The following is an 18,236-nucleotide window of genomic DNA, read 5'->3' as shown; positions in this document are numbered from 1 at the left end:
GATCCAAATCCTGTCAAAGCCAACATGGTATCATGGTCTGAACTTGACTTCTGATTTTGTATAGTGTTGGTTTCTTTGGTTACCCCTGGCAGGCACCTGGTTGTTCACATTCGTGTTCTTCCTTTGATAAGGCCAGTCTGTGTTAGGCAAACTTTTTCTCCCCAACTTTTGGGGAAAAATAAGAATTATCAGGAATAATGGGCAACTTCCTTTTTGTCAGCTGCTGTACTCTGAATTTCTTTCTGTTGTTGACTAGCACGGCTGTGCTTGCTCATGCCTTCTGTTTGCTCTGTCTTACTTTAAAACTTGCTTTACCTTCACATTTCCTAATCCTTTAGTTTAACTTGCTGTGAGCTTCATGACTCTTCTAACAGGACACCTTCTGAACCAAGGGTACTGATTGTCGTTATACTAAGAATCCCAGCCTTTTATAGAATTTGCTTAAAAAAAAAAAAAAACACTGTTCAAGATGAAAGGTAAAAGAGGTTAATACTTCATTGGCATATTTTTCTGTTCCTGGATGTTCTGTGGGTTGTATGATCAGTTTTTGAGGTGACTAGTGATTTGTTCTCCATGTAGTTAAAGTCACAAAGTAGAACTTGAACAAAACTAATGAGGTGCAGGGTGAGGCAGAGCCCTTGGGGAGGGAGACTGTGTCATAGGAACGTCCTTGTCACATGTGTCAGCAATGTCTGCGAAGCTCTGCCGAGCCTGGAGCTCCAGGGATCGCATCTGACTAGAACATTCCTTTTAATTCATGAGAGTGATAATTAAATGGCAGCTCCCCACAAGGGAATGTGTCTGAACCAGGCCTCAGAGGTGAAATTGCACAATTTCCAGTTGAGAATTATTTTCATTAAAGAGTGAATATATCTAAAATGTGTTTTAATAGGTTTCTCTATTTCCTGAAGCATAAATATTGAGGTTACTCTGCCTTTGATTCGATAATTTTTGAATTTTCACAATCTAATAATGCAATTCCAAATTCCAACTGAGCGCATTTAATACGATATTATTTGAGGGGCAAGCGGTGATCTTGGAAAAGTCAGTTAAATTTCACAGTATTTGAGGTGTTTTCTGGGTTTAAAAATATTTGTAGGAATAATAAATGTGATAGTTATAGCCAGGATTATATCCAGAATTTTGGATGTTGTCGTTTCTCATCTATACAGACATTGATTTTTCATTTGGTTTAACTATCCTTTCAACTTTTCATATGTAAATTTGAAGATAAAATGGAATTTTGCATAATTGGAGAAAGTTTTCTAGTCAGACTATGAACCCTGCATATATAGTTTTGATAAAATTTGATTTTGAAAAAGTACTTTTAAATCAATAACATTGTAAAAAAGTAATTATTTTGTTTGTAAAAATTATTCTCAAATAATATGCCAAACAAGTCCAATTTTCTACTAGAAACTGTGTGGGATGGTATAGTCAGAGTACTGTGGAACTTAAGAAGAAAGGGTGTCAAAGACTGTATGTGAAGGAAATCAACATTTGTTGGTACTGTAAGTTTGACAGGTTCTTAGCACTTTTAACAATAATCCTTGCTTTGTATCTTAAACCATATATATTTATAGAAACAGTATATATTTCCATTCCTTTGTTTTGCTATGCTTGTCTCTCACTTTATTTCACCAACAGGTCTATTTGTGTTGTCACTGATGGAAGAATTTCATTTTTTTAAAGGAGAAATACATGATACTACATGTATTTGTTTAGTTCATTCACCTGTTGCTGAACATTTAGATTACTGCCATGTCTTGGCTATTGTGAATAGTAATGCAGCAAGCACACAGTAAAGATCTTTCTTCAAACACTGGTTTCTGTGAGATCCCAATTTTAATTTCTTTGAATATTATAAATGTAGAAATAGGATTGTTGGACATATGGTAGTTTTGTGTTTTACTTTCTGCGGGAATTCAAGGATATTTTCCATAATTGCTGTAACAGTTTACATTGACAGTATGCAATGTTTCCCCTTTCTCTATATCCTTAGCATCACTTATCTTTTGTCTTTGGCTAAAAGACATTCTTACAGGTATGAAGTGATACAGCATTGTGTATTTGCTTTACATTTCCCTAATGTTTACTGCTGCTGAACACTTTTTCTGACATGGTGGCTATTTGTATGTCTTCCTTGGAAAAATATCTCTTTAATTCCTTTGCCCACTTTTAAAGTGGGTCAGTTGCTTTGGGTTGTAGGTGTTCCTTCAATATTTTTGGATACTAATAATTTATCAGATATATGATTTACAAATATTTTCTCCCTTTTGTAGGTCGTATTTTAAATCTGTTGATTATTCCTCTTATTTTATAGAACTCTTTAGTTTTAGGTAACCCCAATTGGCTGTTTATGTTTTATTGCCTGTGTTTGCTTCCATTATTTCAGGTACTAGGTTTAAATCTGATATATATTGAATGGACATTAGTGTTTGCTGTAAATTAAGAACTCAATTATATTCTTTTAGAAAAATTTAGAGGACTTTTTTTAAAATTTAGAGGGGCAGACAGTGAGTCAGAGTGGGCAAGCAAGTCATCCTTCCTTCCACTGGCACTGCTCCACTTCCCAGATGGCTACACATCCAGGCCCGATAGAAGCTAGGAGCCATGAACTCCAACCCCTTCTCCTACTTGGGTGGCAAGGGCCATATCAGTTGGGTCATCTTTCACTGCCTTTTCACATAAGTCAAGAGGGACTTGTTCTTCTCATGTAGTACTTAAATCCACTGTGCTGTAACCAGAGGCACTCAATTATATTCTTTTGTATGTATCTGTTTTTGCCAGCATCATGTGTGCATTCTTTGCCTGTATGTTTATAATTTTAAGATTTATGTGAGAGACAAAGAGGGAGAGAGAGCTGGAGGGAGAGAGAGAGACAGAGGCTCTCATTTACTGGTTCATTTCCCAAAGGCAACAACTGTGACTAAGCTGGACCTAGTATTAGCATTAGGGAATGTCACCCAGATTTCCCAAGTAAGTAGCAGGTACACAATCGCATCCCAAGCGACCCACCGCAGGGTTTACATTGATTGGAAGCTGGAGTCAGAAACAAAGGCCAACGATTGATACTGAGTAGTGTCATGTAGGAACTGTGGTGTCTTCTCAACTGACAGGTTAAATCACCTGTAGTATTGTGTAATCTTGACACCTTTGTTAAAGATCATTTGTGTATGTGTGGGCTTATTTCTGGACTCTCATGTGCTATTGGTCAAATGTCTGTTTTTACACCAGTACCATAATGTTTTGACAGTTGCAGATTTGTGAAATTTTTGTGAAATGCCACTAACATTGTTTTGCTTAACACTGTATTTAATATTTTGGTGCTTTTTGTGATTCCAAATGAATGTTAGGTGCTGTTCTTTTGCTGGAAAATATCATTGGGATTTTAATAATAATTTCACTGAGACTAAGATTTTCTTTGGGTAATATAGATGTATTAACACTGTCACTCATCCAGTTTATGATCAAGGATGTTATTACCATTTGTGCCTTCTTTAAATCCTTTCATTGGTATTTTATGTTTTTCAGGGAAAAACCTTTTATCACTTTGGTTACATTTATTTCTAAGTATTTTGATGCTGTTTGTTATTGCAAAAAGGACTTGCTTCATTTTCTTGTGTAATTCATCATTAGTATATAGACACACTGTTGATTATTGCTATTGATGTGTTGGAATTCTTTGCATTGTTCTTGATCTTAGGCGTAAACCTCTTAGCTTCTTGCAGTAGAATATGCTGTTGGTTGTGGAATTTTGTTATGTGATCTTTATTCTCTTGGTATAAATTCCCTTTATACCTAATTTTACAGAGTATTTTTTAAAAAATGATGAAAGGGCATGTACGTTTTTAAAAGTTGTTTTTTCATTTATTGAGAAGATCATGTGATTTTCATTCTTTGTTATATTGATGTTATATGTCACTTTGCTTAATTTGCATGTATTACATTGTCCTTGCATTTCAGGAATAAGTCCTAGTTGGACATAGTATTAGAATCCTTTCATTGCTTTTAAATTTCATGATTTCATTCCTAATAATTTTTGGATTATTTTTGCTCTGTATTCATCCGTTTAGATTTAAAAATAATATCAATGATAACGTTGTGAAATATCCACATTGATGTATACATATGGGTCTTTGGTTGTACTTTTTTTCTCTAGAATTCTCTTCGCTCATTTATCCTGAATTTCTTATCCTTCCCAGACTCTCTGGGAAAGCTTCTTTGACATCCTCATCTGTATCTCTGCCTGGTCCTTAGCCTGCACCTGTTGTTTCATGGTCTGGCTAACAGCTGAGGAATTCAGCTCAGGGTGGGCATTGGGCCTAGTGTGTTGTGTTTTATTTTAATATGTTTATTATTTACCATGATACAGTTTTGTAGGTACAGGATTTCTCCCCTCTCCCTTCCCTTCCTCTCCCCCGTGCTAATCTCTCTCCCTGCTCCCACTATTACTCCCTGTATTATCATAGTAGTATAGCCCCTTAGTAAAGGTTACAGGATTAACTTTCTACAAGATAGGTAGATAGACAAACAGACAGACAGGCACAAAGTATAAGCCAAAACTAGACAACTGGCTTTCCATTTCCTTATCTTTGTGTTTGTAGCCTACTGACCTTTCTCTTGCAGTATCTTATACACTGCAAAGCACATGCTTGAAAACAATAACCATCTCACCATGTTATGTAAATCTAGAACCTGCTGCTTCGGTTTTTGTTCCCGTTATCCATACTGCTTCATAACTCCTTTTCCTTCAGTTCCAGTGTCTAGTAATCACCATTATAAGTTCAGGTTGACTATTTTTCCTTCTTTGACATAGGAGACAACGTACATTTCTTTATCTTATTTCACTTGTCTCTTTTTCCATGTGTTTTGCTGGAAATGTCAGGATTTCAATAATTTTGTGCTGAATAAATTTACCGTTGTGTGCATGTGTGTGTAACATATCTGTTCATGCTACATCAAACTATTTGGATTACTCTATCTCTAAATCAGCTAGATCTCTGTAAAACAAATACTTTACGCTTTGTTCTTTTTGTTCAGGATTGCTTTAATCATTTTGGGTCTTTTGTACTTTCTAATGAAATTCAGCATTGTTTTGTCTAATTCTGTGGAGAAGGTAACCAATACTTTAAAAATAAAGATGCATTTTTTTATTTACTAAAAGGCAAAGAAGAGCCAGAGAGAAAGATCTACTGCTTGCTGGTTCACTCCCCAAATAGCCTCAAAGCTAGGAGCTTAGCTAACGTGAAGCCAGGAGTCAGGAGCCTCTTTTGAGGCTCCCACACAGGTGCAGGGTTCCAAGGCTTTGGGCCATCCTTTACTGCTTTCCCATGCCATACACAAGGAGCTGGATGTGTAGTGTAGCGCCCAGGACATGAACTGGTGCCCGTATGCAATGATGCTGCTTGCAAGGTGAGGATTTATCTATTGAGTCATTGTGCTATAGCCAGTAATCAATATTTTTATGAAAAAAAATTTGAGTTTTAAATCACTTTGGCAATGCAGCTATTTAGCCACATATATAATATATAATTCCTTTTTATTTGAAAGACAGTGCCAGGGAGGAGAGACAGAAATCTTCCTTCCACTGATTCACTTCACTAATGGCCATGGCAGTTAGGCATGGCCACAGTGAAGCCAGGAACCAGGAATTGCATACAGAACCTCTCACATTGGTGGCAGGGGCCCAAACACTTGGGTCTTCTGCTATCTCAGGCATATTTGCAGAGAGTTGGATTAGAAACCAAGTGACTGGCAACTTGAACCAGCCCTGCAGTCTGAAATCTGGGATTTGCAGGCAGTGGCCTAATCTGGTGTACAAAGCCAGCTCCTATTGAACAGTATTAATTCTTCTCATGTATAGACATTCAATATTACTGCATTTTTCATATCTTCAGTTTGTTTCATAAATGTTTTCTACTTTTCATTGTCATTATCTTTCATATCCTTGGATATATTTTTCCAGTATTTTTCATGTGTTTTATAAATACATCCACTTGTATTTTCTTTGTCAGGGAATTTTATAATATATAAAAATACTACTGATTTTTGTGTTCTGGCATTCTCAACTTTATAGGGATTATCAGTTTGAATAATTTCCTGATTATTAAATTTCTCTATACATAGAATGATGTCTTTCACAAACAAGGATAGTTTGACTTTGTCCTTTCGTATTTGCATGCCTTTTAATTACTTTATCCTTTCTAATGACTTTGTTGAAAACATCTGATGCTGTATTCAATAAGAATGGTGGAAGGGACCAGCTTTGGGGTGTAGGAATAAAACCCATGTTGGATGCCACCATCTCAGGCAGTGGTTTTATTCCTACACCACAATGCTGCTCCACTTTGTTTCCAGCTCTCTATTACTGGCCTGGGAAAAGCAGCAGAAAATGGCTCACATGTTTGGCTCCCTGCCACCAATGTGGGGGACACAGAAGAATATCCTTGCTTCAGTCTGGGCCAGTCCAGGCCATTGTGTTCATCTTGAAAGTGAACCAATGGAGGCAAATTCTTCTTCTGTCCTCTGTCCCTGAGTATCCTTTTCTCTCTGTAACACAGACTTTCAAATTACCATGTGCATTAAAAAAAAACATTTGGAGTGTACAAGTACATGTCCTTATTTGGTTTCAGGTCTACAAGAAAATGCATTACATTATGTCACAATTAGTTGTGACATTGGTGACGAGTTTGTTGAGGTATGTTCCTTCAATATATAATTTATTCAATTTTTTAAAATAATGAATACTAAGTTTTACTGATTTTTTCCACATCTATTGAAATGATTATATGATTTTCAGTCCTTCGTTCTATTGATGTGATGTGTTATATTTATAAATTTGCATATGTCATCTTTGCATCTCTGGGATAAATCATACTTATGATTTTTTAAATTAAGTTTGCTTTTGTTGAAACTCTTTTTATTTTGGTCATCAAAGTTTTTGGACTACAATTGTCTTTTGTTGTTGTTGTATGCTTGTATGGCCTTAAAGAGTGATTTGGAAAGAGATCTTTTCCTTCAGCCTTTGGAATAATGCTATAATCAGTATTTTTTTTATTTGATAAAATTCAGCATTGATCAATTTGGTCCTAGTTTTCTTTTTTATGAGGGAAGACTTAAATACTGACTAAATTTTATTGCTCACTATTTGAGTTTTCTATATTTTAATGGTTCAGATTTGATAATCTATGTGTTTTGAGAAGCTTATATATTTCTTTTTGGCTTCCAATTTTTAGGAACAGATGTATTCATAATAGTATGTAATTATCCATTATATTTCTGTAGTATCAGTTGTAGCATTTCCCTTATCACATGCAATTTTATTTGAATCCTGTCTCTTCTCAGCTTAGCTGAAGATTTATCCATTTTATCTTTTAAAAAAATCAACTCTTCATTTCATGGATTTTTTTTTGCATTGTATGCTTTGTTTTATTTATCCCTGTTTATATCTTTAGCTCAGTAGAAGAAAATGAAGTATAAAGTTGGTTTTGTTTGTGTTTTTCTAGATGTTGTGGTATGTGTTGTTACATTGTTTATTTAATATATTTTTGAAAGGGTCAGCCTTAGTTCTACAAACTTTTAGCATAGCTTTTCTCTACCCTATAATTTTGGCACACTATGACCCATTTTCACTATTTGAAGAAATCTAAAAATGCTTCTTTTGATTTCCTCAGTTACCTATTCTTCATTAGACATTCTCAGTGCATCTATTTAATTTCCAGAGTTCCTGTGTTCATGGCTAGCTATCCCACTGTAGCCAGTAAGAATAAATACTATGCTATTGTTTCTTTTAAATTTGTCCAGATTCATTTTGTTTCCTAATGTGTTACTTATCTCTGAGACAGTTAGGTGTTGAGGAAAACAATGCATATTTTGTAGTTGTTGGGTGTAATGTTCTGAAAATATCTGTTAGATCTATTCTACAATGTGGTTTCACTCTTGGTTGTTTAATATTGTTTCTAGGTAATATGTATACTGATCAAAGAGGAATGTTGAACTTTTAATGTACTGAAGCGTCTTTCTCCATTTAGATATAAGAACATTTGTTGTATGAAGTTGTGCTCACCAGCATTATGTGAAATGCCATTAATTTGTGTATCTCTATTGGATTAATCCTTTCATCATTGTATGTAGAAATTGTTTTGCTGTTTTTTATTTTTATTTTTGTCTACTATAAATAAGTAATACTGCTGTTCATGTTCACATTGGTTTCTGTTTATCTTTCACTATCTTTTCCGTTTTACTGATGAACTGAGTTTCTTACAGGTAGCATATTATTTTTTTAAATTTTTAAATTTAAAACAGAGTTACGGAAGGAGAAGAAAAGACAGAGCCAAGTGGGAGAGAGAGGTGTCTTACATCCACTGGTTTACTCCCTAAATGGATGTGTGTCACTGTCCTGCAGTGATGGACTTGGTGCACGGAGCCAATAATAACACGTGTGAACTCTGACTGATGGTTGAAAGTCAAAGTTTATTAGGGGCATCAGACTTTATATACTGAGGGTTATGTAGGATAAGGGTGGAGGTATTGAACTTATCAACAAAACCCATCAACTATTTCTATACTTTCGTTTGGAACTCCTTTTGTGCTGTATATTCGACTAAGTGTTCTACACATGCTGTCCACTCAACTGTTATTATACAAATGATGTCCAATCAGTTATACAAAAGGTATCCATTCAGTTGTTCTCATACAAATATTATCCAATCAATTGTAATCCTGTGCTCCCTGACCTTCTAGGGTCACAATGTCCTCCTACAGATGTGACATCCAGAGCTACGCCAGTCTGTAGCCATGAGGCATCAGCTTCATCTGAGTCTCCCACGTGGGTGCAGGGACCTAAGCACTTGAGCCACCTTCTGCTGTTTTCTCAGATGCATAAGCAGTGAGTTGAATCAGAAGTGGAGCAGCTGGGGCTTGAACTGGTGCTTTCTGGTACCAGGCAGAGGCTCAGCTTGCTATCTCGCAGGGCCATCCCCTGTGTTTTATTTTGTAATCCAATCTGCATCTTTTAATTTGGAAGCTTAATCCACTTAATTTCAGTGTTAATGACTTAGCCCTGTTATACTGAAAAATCCCTTCTCTGTGTTTAAAACATTCTTTGTTCTGTTCCTAGTGGGTTTTATATTTGCAATGTTTTTTTTTTTTCCACTGATTTTTATCTTTGTTTTACTTCTGTATGTAGTACTCCCTTAAGCATCTTTTGTAAGGCTGGTATGGTAGTGATAAATTCCCTCAGATTTTACTTCTCTTGGAGAGTCTTTATTTCTCCCTCGTTTGTGAACAATAACTTTGTTGGGTAAAGTATTCTTGGTTAGAGTTTATTTTCTTTCAGAACTCAGAATCTATCATTTTATTCCCTCCTGGCCTGTAAAATTTCTATTGGAAAATTTGCCATTATTTTAATGGAGTTTCTGTTAGAAGTGACTTACTATTTTTCTTTTGCAAATTTTAGAATTTTCTCTGTGCTGTAGTTTTGAGAACTTAGTTACAAGGTATTACAGTGAGCATTTTTTTTTCATTGTATTGTCTTTGGATCCTAGGGGCTTCCTATCTTGGCATGTCCCTGTCTTTCTCACATTGGGGAGATTTTCAGCTATTATTTCACTGAATATGTTTTTTCAAACCTTATTCTTCTATTCATCCTCAAGAAGTCCCACAGTTTGGGTATTCGGTTAATGATATCCCAATGGTCTTTGAAGCTACTTCTTTCTTATTGTTTAACTGTTTCTTTCCTTGACTGACTAAAATATGTCAAAAGACCTGCCAACAAGTCCAGATATTTTTTTCTTGTGCCTGATCTAATCTTTTTTTAGGACTTTCAATTGTAGTTTTTATTTGCTTTCCTGGGTTCTTCATGTCCAAGATTTATCTTGGTTCTTTTTCAAGATGTCTATCCCTTTGTTAAATTGCTATTCACATCAACACTGATTTTCAGTTTTGTTCAATAGTCTGTATTTACTTTTATCTCTTTGAATATCCTTGTATTCAATATTATGTATTCTTTATCAGACATTTTGTCAGGCTCATTTTATTGGGAGTCTGTGATTCAGGCTTCATTGTTTTCCTTCCTGAGGTATTATATGCCATGCTTGTCATGTTGCCTATAACCCTGCCTCTGGTGGATGAATTGTTTCTGTATGAAAGATAGCATAACTTTCAATGAATGTTTTTTGCTGTAAAAGTTGTTTTCCTAAAGAAATGCCTTCAGGTGTCAGTTTGGTAGGCTGTTCTCACTTTAAATCCTCTTGGGCTGCTATAGCTTTTTCTCCCTTTAGCTTCTACTACACTTGAATGCAACACATAGAATGTGACTCTCAGGCCTAGGAGGGGTGGGTGAGGCAGCATATAGGGTCTTAGGAATGCTGGCCCTGAATCAACCGAGACTGGAATTATGGAAGCACAACACTGCGTCCTGAGGGGTTGCTTGACTGTCAGTGTTGTCAGGAGCATGTTCAGAGTCCCTGTCATGCTTGTCTAATCACTCGTAGGGATGCTCAAGTCCCCACAGTGCCTGCCCCAGGATTTTATGCAACATTTTGGAAAGAACTTCTATTTTCTTTCTCTGGGTAGTCTGTTATGTCCCTCAGGTTATGCTGCTGTGTTTGGGGAGGGCATGGAGTAAACAGTCCTGATGATGCTTGAGCACAATAAGACCCCATAATTGTCTAAGACCACCTCATTGTAGGGTAAGATTGAGGTTGACTTTTCTGTGGGCTGCCTGCTACTAAGGTAAACTTGCACTATGAGGTCATTGCAACTAACTACAACTGATGCTGCCTCAAATGCTAAAAGCCTAGTTGACCAGGGTCATAGTTCTCAATTTGGAACTAAGGCAGGTCCAGGTTTCCATTGTTAGAATTGACTTGGTAACTGATGGTTTTACCACATCCAAGACAGAGTTGTGTGCTCATGCTGGTAGAAGAATCCTTGACCACAGGCTCAGGGAGCAGGTGCTGACTTGAGCGCAGAGGGTTGGGGTCCTGTATAACTCTGTTCTACTGCAGCAAGCCAGTAGCTACTGGGCTGCCAATGTGCTGTCTGGTCTTTATTTCCTTTCCCTCTTCAAAATGGGAGGTATCTTTCTCCATGTGGCACTACTTGGAACTAGAAGACATGACAACTTTTTCCTTCCTGCTGTCTCCAATATGTTTTTTTTCTTAATATGCTAAAACAAGGCACAGTGGTCTCAGACCTGCTTTCCTGGTCATTGTGGTGGTGACTGGATAAACAAATAGCTGTTCAAAGTGGCATCTCTGTGGGGGACATCGCTGTCAGGTCTGCATGTCTAATGTTGGGCTGCCCATGTCCAGCACTGCCCTCAATGAGTAGCAGTGTCTTCTGCCTGAAAAAGGGCTAGGCTTGATGTCATAGTTCTCCTTCGTCCTTTTCTCTCCACTGTCTCATTTAAGTGTGACCTGAGACAAAGCCATTTACTCTGATTTGCTTACCTGCAATGGAGTTGGGATTTTGATAAGCAGCAGGCTTTCCCTCTCTCCTCTTAACAAGATTTTCCAAGGGCAAATCAACTTGGCAAGTTAAATACTTTCATTGTTGTTTTGATAACATCTGCTGTTCTCTGGCTCCATTAACACACGAGGTTGCTTTAGTATGTTCTGACTTTGTTAGAGATTAACCATTGCTTAAGGGATGTCAGCAGAGTCAAATGTCTCAGTGGATATGTCAAAAGAGGTTTATGAAAAAGTGAGAAACTGCAAATGCATTTCAAAAATTAACCAAATTTGAATTGCTTTCAGTGTCTAAACCTTTGATTATTTGAACAGTTTTAATGCTTTTTATACCATTGTTTTCGTGTAATTATCTTTAAATATTCTCTCTAGGAAAAAAAAAGCAGGTTTGTATTTTTTGGACCGTCCTTGACTGCTTTAGGTTTGTATTTTTTTTTAATTATTTATTATTTAACTTCATTAATTACATTGTATTATGTGACACAGTTACATAGATACTTGGGTTCTCCCCACCCCTCCCCAAACCCTCCCACCATGGTGGATTCCTCCACCTTGTTGCATAACACAAGCTCAAGTTCAGTTGAGATTCCCCCATTGCAAGCGTATACCAAACATAGAGTCCAGCATCTTATTGTCCAGTCAAGTTCAACGGCTTCTTAGGTATACCCTCTCTGGTCTGAAGACAGAGCCAGCAGAGTATCATCCCAGTCAATTGAAAGCTCCAACATACCATCAGCAAAAATTTACATCATTATGGAATTAATTGACATAGTAATGAGTAACCAATATGTTAAAAGTAAATGCGGGTTCCCAGCCACCTTCTGTGACCACCTCACCTACACTTCAATTTAGTTTATACACAACATATAACATTCAAAACATAACATGTTATACATAACATCATATCATCTTAAATTAAGGCAAACATGTGGTATTTAACCTTTTGTGATTGGCTCATTTCCCTTAGCATTATGGTTTCCAGTTTGGCCCATTTGGCCACAAAGAACTGCATTTTGTTTTTTTTTAATAGCTGAGTAGTATTCCATGGAGTAGATGTACCATAGCTTTCTTATCCAATCCTCTGTTGATGGGCATTTTGGTTGCTTCCATGTTTTTGCAATTACTGATTGTGCTGCTATGAGCATAGGAGTGCATGTTGGTTTCTCATAGAACAAGTGTTCTGGATATATTCCTAGGAGTGCTATTGCTGGATCATACGGTATGTTGAATTTGAGTTGTTTGAATATTCTCCATACTGATTTCCATAGAGGCTGTACCAGCCTGCAGCCCCACCAGCAGTGGAGTAGGGTTCCCTTTTCCCCGCAACCTCGCCAACAAGTGTTGTTGGTGCTTTTATTCATGTGGGCCAGTCTTACTGGCCTTAGGTGGTACCTCATTGATGTTTTAATTTGGATTTCCCTTCTTGCCAGGGAACTTGAGCATTTTTTCATATGTTATTTGCCATTTGGGTTTGTTCCTTTGTGAAGTGTTTGCCCATTTCCCGTGCCCATTTCTTGAGTGGCTTGTTTGTTTTGACATTTTGGTTGTTTTGTAGTTCTTTGTATATTCTGGAGATCAGCCCTCTGTCACCTATGTCGTGTGCGAAGATCTTCTCCCATTCTGTGGGTTGCCTTTTTACTTTGTTGATTGTTTCTCTAGCTGTACAGAAGCTTCTTAGTTTGATGAGGTCCCAATTGTTTATTTTGGTCTTGATTTCTACTGCATTTGGAGTCTTTTTTAGGAAGTGAGGGCCTACCCCTAAGTGTTCCAGTGTGTTTCCAACATTTTCTTCCAAAAGTTTGAAGGTTTCTGGATGTAGGTTTAGATCTGTTATCCATTTAGATCTGATCTTAGTGTATGGTGAGAGATGTGGATCTATTTTTTTGTTTCTGCAGGCTATTAACCAGTTGTCCCAACAGCATTTATTGAACAGACCTTCCCATTTGCCTGGATTGTCGTTTGTCTTTTTGTCAAAGATTATTTGGCTGTATTTGTGTGGGTTCCCATCTGGTGTTTCTATTCTGCTCCATTGATCTTCCTCTCTATCTTTGTGCCAGTACCACGCTGTTTTGATAACCACTGCCCTATAGTATGTCCAGAGGTCCGGAACTGTGATTCCCCCTGCTAACTTCCTGTTCTTGAGAATGGTTCTAGCTATCCGTGGTTTTTTGTGCTTCCAGATGAACCTTTGGATCATTGTTTCCAGATCTGTGAACAATGTTTTGGGCAATTTGATTGGGATTGCGTTGAATGTATATATTGCTTTTGGCAGTATAGACATTTTAATGATATTGATTTTACCTAACCAGGAGCATGGGATGTTATTCCATCTTTTGAGGTCTTGTTCAATTTCTTTTTTAAGTAGTTTGTAGTTTTCTTCAAATAAGTCTCCTACATTTTTGGTTAGATTTATTCCCAGATATTTCATACTTTTCTCTGTTATTTTGAATGGTATCTTGCTGGTTAAGTCTTTTTCCATCTTGGGGCTGTTCGCATACACTATGGCTGTTGATTTTTGTTCATTAATTTTGTATCCTGCCACTCTACCAAACTCTTGTACAAATTCTAGCAGTCTCTGTATTGAGTCTCTTGGCTCTTCTACATAAAGAATCATATCATCTGCATATAGTGAGAGTTTGACTTCTTCATTTCCCATTTTGATTCCTCTGATTTCTTTTTCTTGTCTTATGGCCTCAGTGAGTACCTCTAGCACTATGTTGAATAGTAGTGGAGAAAGCGGACATCCCTGTCTTGTTCCAGATCTCAGTGGGAAGGGTTCCAGCTTTTCTCCATTCAGTATGATGCTGGCGTTGGGTTTTTCATATATGGCTTTAATTATGTTGTGGATTTTTCCATCTATGCCTACCTTGGTTAGGGTTTTTAGTAGGAAGTGGTGTTGGATTTTGTCGAAAGCTTTTTCTGCATCTATTGATACTATCATGTGATTCTTGTTTTTCAGTTTTTGGATGTAGTGTATCACATTTATGGATTACCGAATGTTGTACCATCCCTGCATTCCAGGGATGAATCCTACTTGATCTGGATGAATGATCTGTCTGATGTGTTTTTGAATTCTGTTGGCTAGGATTTTGTTGAGAATCTTAGCATCAATGTTCATCAAAGAGATAGGTCTGTAGTTTTCCTTCTCTGTTAGTTCTTGTCTGGTTTTGGGATTAAGGTAATGTTGGCTTCATAGAATGAGTTTGGAAGGGTTGCCTCTTTTTCTATTGTTTTGAAGAGTTTGTAGAGGATTGGGGTCAGTTCTGTTCGGAATGTTTTGTAGAATTCTGTAGTGAAGCCGTCTGGGCCTGGGCTTTTCTTTGTTGGGAGGTCTTTAATCAGTGATTCAATCTTTACTTCAGTTATGGGTTTGTTCAGGTCATTTGTTGCCTCTGGGCTAAGTTTTGGCAGGTGGTAGAAGTCTAAGAACTTTTCCATTTCTTGGTGATCTTCTGATTTGTTGGAGTACAGTGCTTTGTAGTAATTTCTAATTATGGCCTTAATGGATGCGGTGTCTGTTGTTATGTTGCCTTTTTCATCTTTGATGCTGTTAATTCTTGCTTTCTCTTGTTTTTTCTTTGTCAGTCGGGCCAGTGGGGTGTCTATCTTGTTTATCTTCTCAAAAAACCAGCTTTTTGATTCATTGATTTTGTGTATGTTTTTTTTTATTTCTATCTGGTTGATTTCCTCCCTTGTTTTGATGATTTCTTGTTTCCTATTGTGTGGGTCTCTTCTGCTGTTGTTTTTCCAATTCCTGGAGGTGTGTGTTTAGTTCCTGTATTTGGCGCCTCTCTTGGGCCTTGACATGAGCTCCAATTGCGATGAGTTTACCCCGTAGCACTGCTTTGGCAGTGTCCCACAAATTTTGGAATGTTGTGTCAGAGTTTTCATTGGTTTCCATAAATTTTTTGATCTCATCTTTAATTTCTTCTCTGATCCATTGTTCGTTTAATAGCATATTGTTCAGCCTCCAAGAGTTTCTGTATTTCCTGAGGCATTTTGAATTGCTGATTTCCAGCTTCATTCGATGGTGGTCTGAGAGGGTACATGGTATGATTCCTATCTTTTTGAAGTTATTTAGGTTTGCTTTGTGTCCTATCATGTGGTCGATCCTGGAGAAGGTGCCATGCACTGCTGAAAAAAATGTATAATCTGTGGCTTTAGGGTAAAAAATTCTATAAATGTCAACCAAGTCTGCAGGCCCCGGTCTCCCAAGGATTAACTCCACAGCTTAGCTTGTTTCTCAGAGCATAACAGGATTGGTAATTTTGGCCTGATACATATAGCCACTGGCTTAACCGCAAGTTCCTGCTTCCTATTTGTCAAGTTATCTGCCAGGGGATTGGATAAAACTCAAGGGATTTAGGGTGGCCACGAGAGGATTGGATAAACACTGGGAGGAACTGAAGGGATTTAGGTTTGCCACTACTGGGAGGAACTGAAGGGATTTAGGGTGGCCACTACTGGGAGGAGCTAAGCAGAGTATAAAAGAAAGTCTGGAGTTGCAATAAAGATCATTCTGTCATCGACCGGCATTCGGTGTACTGCGTGTTGCCTTGTCTTGTCTCTCTGCGTTGTCTGCGTTGCAACCCTAGTCCCTCCGCTCGGCTCGGGGTACGTGGCGACGAGGGTGTTGCCAACATCTGGAGGTTCCCACCGAGATTGAGAAAGAGAGGATACGACGAAGGGTCGTCCCAAGAGTCTGGCCAGCTGATTCAGGTAAGTGGGACGTATTGTAAGTCTCTCCTAAACTGGTAGGAGAGGGAGGTTCATTTTGAAATATAGTCAGGTTTTAGATTATAGTTAGGTCTTGGTGTTTAATTTATCCGTTGAAAAGGACGATAAAATGGGTTCTGCCTTCTCACGGGATAAATTGGCCACCGAGCTTGAAGAACTTCTACGTCAACTGGGGATGCCAGTTAAATTTAAAATGATTAGAAATTTTGTTAAAGCCATTCAATCTAGCAGTCCTTGGTTTATTGTTTCAGGCAACTTCAATATTCCCGATTGGGAACAGGTTAAGGCCAATTTACAATCCTGTTTACAAAAAGACCCAGATAATTTCCCCATTGTTAACTTTTCTTTGTGGCGCTTAGTCCGTGATTCATTATTTACTGATAAAGTGAAAGTTGAGAGACAGTTAAGAGAAGTACAGACTACTTTTGAAGCAATCCAGGGGTGGGAAGTTCTACGGTCCTTGGAAGCCTGGAACGAGGTGGCCTCGAGTGAAACCACCCCGAGTGAGACCTCTTCTTTAGAGGAGAGTGAGGTCTCTTCTTTAGAGGAGAGTGAAGCCTCTTCTTCAGATGAGAACGAGGCCTCTTCCTCGGAAGAGAGTGAGGACAAACGAGATGAGGAGGCTTTCTTAAAGCGGAAAATTAAGGATAAGGAGAAGGTTTTCTTAAAGCGGAAAATTAAGGATAAAGAGAAGGTTTTCTTAAAGCGGGAAATTAGGGACATTAAAAGAAAGTTAAAGAAAGCAGGAATAGGTGCATGTTCCTCTGGCAAACTGTCCAGTTCCAGACCACCACCATATGTCCCTAATTTTGTGACCCCTACGGCTCCTCCTGAGGAGGAAACCGCAGGCCATTCACCCAATAATTACCCCACGCGGCCATGGAGTGACGGTCTCACTGATCAGCCTGTGGGTGGGGTTCGATGCTTCCCTGTAATAGAGGTCCCAGTTCGAGGGGGTCCCCCTCGCCGGGAGCATCAGCCCCTTCAATTTAAAGACCTCAAAAATGTAAAGCAGGCTGTTAAAGATTATGGTGCCCAGGCACCCTTTACTCTTGCACTCATAGAATCCTTTTCGAGTTTGAATCTTACTCCTAGTGATTGGATGCAATTGTGCCGCTCTGCTCTCGATGGTGGTGACTTTCTCCTATGGAAAGGGGATTTTCAAGATAGGTGCAGATTTTTTGCTGAGCAGAACGCGGCTGGGGGACACGCAGATCGAAGCCTTGAAATGCTTACTGGCACTGGACCTTTTGAGGGCATCCAACAACAAGTTAATTATGACCTAGGAGTTTATGCACAGATAGCAAATGCAGCCCTTGGAGCCTGGAAGGCCTTGCCTAATGCTAATACAGGAGACCAGCTTTCCAAGGTCTTGCAAGGCCCTACAGAACCTTTTCAAGAATTTGTGGACCGTGTTATGCAGGTTGCTACTAAGATCTTTGGTAATGTGGAACCAGCAATGCCAGTAATTAAGCATATAGCCTTTGAGAATGCTAATAAATATTGCCAGGATGCTCTCAGGTTCCACAGAGATAAGTCCCTGCATGATTATCTTAAAATTTGCAGACATATTGACTCCACCCATGCCCTTGGGCAAGTGATAGCAGCCGCTGTTCAACACCCTCAGCCCCACCCTAGGGCGCCTCCCAAAACCTGTTTCAGATGTGGACAGCCTGGACATTTTAAAAAACAGTGCCCCAAAATTCTGCGACAAGGAAGATCACCCCCACAATCCTTGCAGGCCCCAGATCTTTGTCCAAGATGCCGTAAAGGCTATCATTGGAGCAGTGATTGTAGGTCCAGATATGATGCCCAAGGCAATCCCCTATCGGGAAACGGGGTCAGGGGCCCGCTCCGGGCCCCCCAACCTCAGGTGTACGGAGCCCAGCAGACACCTGTAACCTCTGGAACAGTGCAGACTCCTTTCAGAGTCCCTCTCCCACGGCGAGGAACACCGACATTTCAACCCTCCTCAGAGCAACACCAGGTAGCGCAGGACTGGACCTCTGTGCCACCTCTGGAGAG

The sequence above is a fragment of the Ochotona princeps genome, chromosome 4 (assembly GCF_030435755.1).
Source record: "Ochotona princeps isolate mOchPri1 chromosome 4, mOchPri1.hap1, whole genome shotgun sequence".
Taxonomy (NCBI): Eukaryota; Metazoa; Chordata; class Mammalia; order Lagomorpha; family Ochotonidae; genus Ochotona; species Ochotona princeps.
This window is presented reverse-complemented; position numbering follows the sequence as displayed.